This window comes from Mercenaria mercenaria, chromosome 13, assembly GCF_021730395.1.
Source record: "Mercenaria mercenaria strain notata chromosome 13, MADL_Memer_1, whole genome shotgun sequence".
Lineage (NCBI taxonomy): Eukaryota > Metazoa > Mollusca > Bivalvia > Venerida > Veneridae > Mercenaria > Mercenaria mercenaria.
In genome coordinates, this window is record NC_069373.1 from 11,393,558 (window position 1) to 11,398,759 (window position 5,202).

Genomic DNA, 5,202 nt, shown 5'->3' on the forward strand with positions numbered 1-5,202 from the left:
TACAATAAAAGACAATTCTCATTTTAATTGGTTTAATGTAGAAGTTGATTTCGTGGAAAACAATGTCGTGATTTAAGGAAAGGTGGCACGGTTAGTACAGTGTGTGTGGGTCGGAGGGCCATTTTGTAAGGAAAATGTCAAGAATATTGCTTCTTCCATTGGGAATGGTAACCAATTGCTGCAGATTCAGGTTAACTAAGTTTTCAATGAATGGCTTATTAGTATTTCGAAACTTGCACATGTGAATCAGGTATTCAGTTGACCAATTGATACTGTGAAAACATTATTCGTGGAGGGCTAATTTTCGTGGATTTCATGATTGCGTCAGTCCACAAATTAAATCCCAAAGAACAAATAAAAAATATAATTCGGAACCAATGTATCTTCAAAAGTTAATACCCACGAACAAATATTACAGGAAATAGCCGTTTTGGAAAACAAAACACAAAAATTGATGGCTGTGAAATTGAATGATTCATTAGGTTTAAAAGGACATGCAGATGTCTTTTATATATATTGCTGATATTTTGCCCAGATGTTATACTGTTTGAATTTATGTTTGGTTATTTTTGACACAAGATGGATCGATCAAGAAATTGTGAACAGTGTCCCACCACCTTGATCTTCTAACCTTTCATTATACTAATGAAAATTTAATAAATGGGGTATTAAGCTGTGTTTACTTCTGGTTTTAACAAAGTTTCTGAATAGCTTATTATGACAGGTTTGACTCGGGCTATTACCTTGGCTGTGGGGTATATGTAGTTACTGATTATGTGCCTGGGCTATAATTATTAATGTTTGACCTCTCTTGAATCTATGTGGGCTATAGAAACTACTAATTCTATTTTCCTTCAATAAAGAAATAAGTGACTAAAACCTGGTATACGTTATTTTCACATATTGAACTGAGGGCTCTGCAACTGAGGTGGAGTAATTTGTATCTCCGGAGTTAGTACAAGGCTATATAAACCTCAAGTCTGGAAACATGTTACAGGTGTCACAGAGATTCCATTCTGATTCCCGGTTACTTCTTTCTTGTATGCACTACATGGATAATAGGAAATGTGTTTAAATTTAGTTCCAGGATTAAATTCAACATCTGAAACTTTGATTAGCAGTAGACGTGTAGCAAAAGAAGAGACACTTTCTCTTAATTGGTAGAAAACTCTCTTAGGTGGATACCTCAAGTTTAAACTGTTCTACATGTAAACACTGAAGAGACAATCTGTAGCCATGCCCCGATACAAGCTAATGGGATTATATGTACTCCTGTTTACAATTTAGCATCATAAAACAAACCAATACAGTAATCATTTAGTAAAAAATAGTTAAATCTTTATTTTCCCCGACACATGTGCTACAAAGGGTCTGAGAATATCCCAAAGCAGCACTTACATAAAATGATAACAATTTAACAAAGAGTTCGTATTAAAGTTATGCATCACTGGTGGAAATATTTCAACAACAATTATAAATGGCATGCACATTGTGAGTATTACTGCTGATTTTTTTTATAACTCGAATATTAAGTTATTGCATTATATTATTGAAACTAAATTCAATTGCATTGTCAGTTCAGTAAGATCGTTCTTAGCTACAAGACAGGGAAGAACATTGAACATTTGACACATGGTAGATAATTTGCTAGCTCCATATACAGTAAATGCTGAACACGGTTGTCTCCCTTCTCTTCCGAGACCGAGTGGAGTTTGCTTGAAATGACTTGACATTTATTGTTTAAAGTTAAAAAGGACATCACAACTACTGATGTTCCATTTGACTTGTTTATACTTCAAGCTAATTATAAAAACTGTACATAATTCAATCGCTTGGGTTTCTGTAGTGCGATATCTAAAATGTTCTAAAAATATTCTGAATTTGCCATCTTGTTTCAAAGAATCGACCGATGATTACAGTCCTAACAAATACAATAGTGGAGGGAGATGGGGAGGGGTGCTTGTAATTGTTTTAAAACTTTGATTTTGTTTGAAAAATATTCTGGCTTCAATATATTGAAATAAAAATGTTTGACTCCCATATCAATGAAAAAAAAAATTCTTTTTTTCAAATCAGATTTTAAAAAATATTTTCGTTACTCTGAAAACCGTATTCTTTGCTTTGTAATTGCTTTGAAATTGTTTTCAGATTTAATGTTTTACAGTTAAATAATAACACATTTTCTTTATTATTAAGGAAGAGCAGCATATCCATAAACGTTTAAATATCGAAAATGTTGAAGACGAGTGCTCGAGCTTGATTTTAAAGTATTAAAGCTGTATGGTACAATATTTTGCACTTTAGAATTGTATACATAGGCGTTTATATATGTCTCCTTCTTATTTACTATACTGATAATTATATCGTGAACGCTCACTAGAATTCAGCATTTGGTTTTTGAAGAGCGTCCAATAAAGTGCCTAGGAAAATGGTTCCGGGACGCCCTCAATAATAAGAACAGAACAGAACATATATTTTATTAGATTTGTACATAGTACATCATCAATATAAATTTAACATTTACATAACATATACATCACGTAAGCAGAACATACAAGACAGCACGACTCAGATGGAAGACTGGCTGAAATAAGTTGACAAGAGCGGATTGCCAGGGAAATTCAAAGCCTGGATCTACCAGCATGGCATCCTACCACGCTTACTGTGGCCTATTGTACCAAAATCAACAGGAGAAGCAATGGAGAGGACCATAAATTCCTTTCTAAGAAGATGGATTGGCGTGCCTAAGAGCTTTACCAGTCTAGGACTTATTGTACAGGGATCAAGTTCCAGGTGCCACTGAAGTCCTTAACAGAAGGCCCGCCAAGTTATTATGCTACAGTGGGGATGACAAGGTTCGAGAGGCAGGTGACCAGGTTAACACTGGAAGAAAATTGAAAGCTGGCAAGGCAGTGAGTAGAGCGAAGGCCCGTCGTCGGCACAGTGACATCGTTGGAAGGGTCGCACAAGGAAGACTGAGGTTCGGGTACATCACACGCTCACATTGGAGCAAAGGCAATGAGGAGGAATGACGTACCCTAGTGCAGGATGGAGTCTGCCGAATGTGAGAAGAGGCCAGGCTCACCAAAGCTGTAACCCTCAAGAAGCAAGGAAAATGGATGAACTGGGGGATGGTGTCTACGATGTGCTCCCTAACCCGACAAACCTAAAAATCTGGGGCCTATTCGAGATTCCATACTGTAAACCATGCGGCAGACCAACGAACCTGGAGCTCATACTGAGTTTGGGCATGACAGACCTATCAGATGGCAGATAAAGATGGCGCCACGACAAGGTTTTGTCAACCATAGCAGAGCACTTGGACCAGGCAAAGCCTGTATAGAAAACGGTTAATAAAGACCCATCATTCATTTCCTTCGTCAGAGCTGTACAAGAGGGCAGAGGAGCCAAGAGTGCTAGCGGGATCCTAGGCACTTCAAGTGACTGGAAACTTGAAGCAGACCTTCCCAATACAGCTCAAGTTCCAACAGGTGATCACCGTAACCAACCTGAGACCAGGTCAGCTTCGACAGTACCAAGGGAAGAAAGGATTGAGGAGTGCTTTGAAAGAAAGCTCACCATGTATTAGGCCCTCAAAGACAGATGCATGGAGAGAGGCTTGAGGTCATGGTGATTTCCTGTGGAGGATTTCACTGTGCCGCACATTCAGTAGCCTGGGGATAGCCGGACAGTCACGAAAGAGAGCGCTATTGGCTATCGCCTGAGAGACTGAAAACGCCTCATTCTGGATCTAGAGGAATAGGGTGAAATTGTGAATTGGCGGCCAGGCATAGACAAGAGACAGACAGCCACATAAATGAACGGACAGGTGTAACAGAAGCTTACTATCTCCAGGCTGGAAACTGGTCTCTTCCCGTCGGCGCACCATAGGAGGACGTTATGGGTAAGCGCCGAAACGTCCGATGAATATGGAACAAACCTGATGATGGAGATAGTAGCAGCCATCAATGCTGTATCTTACAACTGAAATATTCAAAATCATATACAGTACCACTGTAGATCATAAATCCTAATAAATATTCTCCTCAAAGTGCCCTATTTCCAAGGCTTGTTGACATTCTATATAACTTAAACCTAGCGTAGTAAAAAAAAACTATAATTTTCGGTGTTGTAATTCTCTTAGAATTCAGAATTTGAAATATCTAGATAGACTGGACAAATTACCAAATTTTCAGAAATCACTCACAAGGCTTAAAAGAGTTTTTTTCAGTTACTTTTACTCTTTAAATATGGGAGTCTAAATGAAACTGGACCCCCACACCCTCCTCGTCACTGCACATGGTTTCACAACTCTAGATGAAATATTTATAATATATGCAACATAAACATTTATGCACTTTATGTGTAGCTTTCTTTAAGTTTGGTCTGGCTGAGTGAAATCCCAAAAAGAAGATCAGGTGCTCAAATTCACATGCTTTTTAAATAATCCTCTAATGTTTCATTATTCTGTAAGTTTAAAAGACTGGTTCAAAAACTTGAAATTACACTAATGAATTAAACTAATTCGGACGGATGGAAGGTCGAACATACGGACAAGGGCAAATCTAAGTTACCATTTTTTGGGGGGACGGGATGGGAGTGGGGAGGGATGCGTTACGAGGATAAGACCTGAAATTAAACACATATCGCATTAGCATTCAACACCAATACAGTCATTTAACTTTATAGATTCTCAGGGAAATGGCGCTCGAATGTTTTTGGTCTTTGTGAGTTGTTGACTTCTGTTTTTCCACTAACTTTTAGCCAAGAGCCTAAATACGGTATTATTCTAGAAAATTGACTGCGGGCAGAGGTTTCACTATACGCTATATATGGACCAAACTGTCTTATAGATGGCCGATTTTGTTTATATAAAATGATGCTATATTTCTATATAGTTTTTACTGAATTTAAGGAAGGAGGATCAGTCCAGACACTGGCATCTGCCACCTCAGTCGAACGAACTGTAGTTTTTTAGTCTTGCCTAGTTGCCTGCCCGTACCATAAACTTTTATACCTTTTTCAAAGCAGGGTACCTGCTATAGTGTAAAACTAATACAAATAGAAACCGAGACTAAGTTTGCACGAATTATTCATTGATTTTACTTCTGGAAGGTATTATTTTACCCACATTGAACGAATAAATGCATTGAATGTACACTATAAACCTAACTTAACCCTAATCTTTAGTCAATATATTAT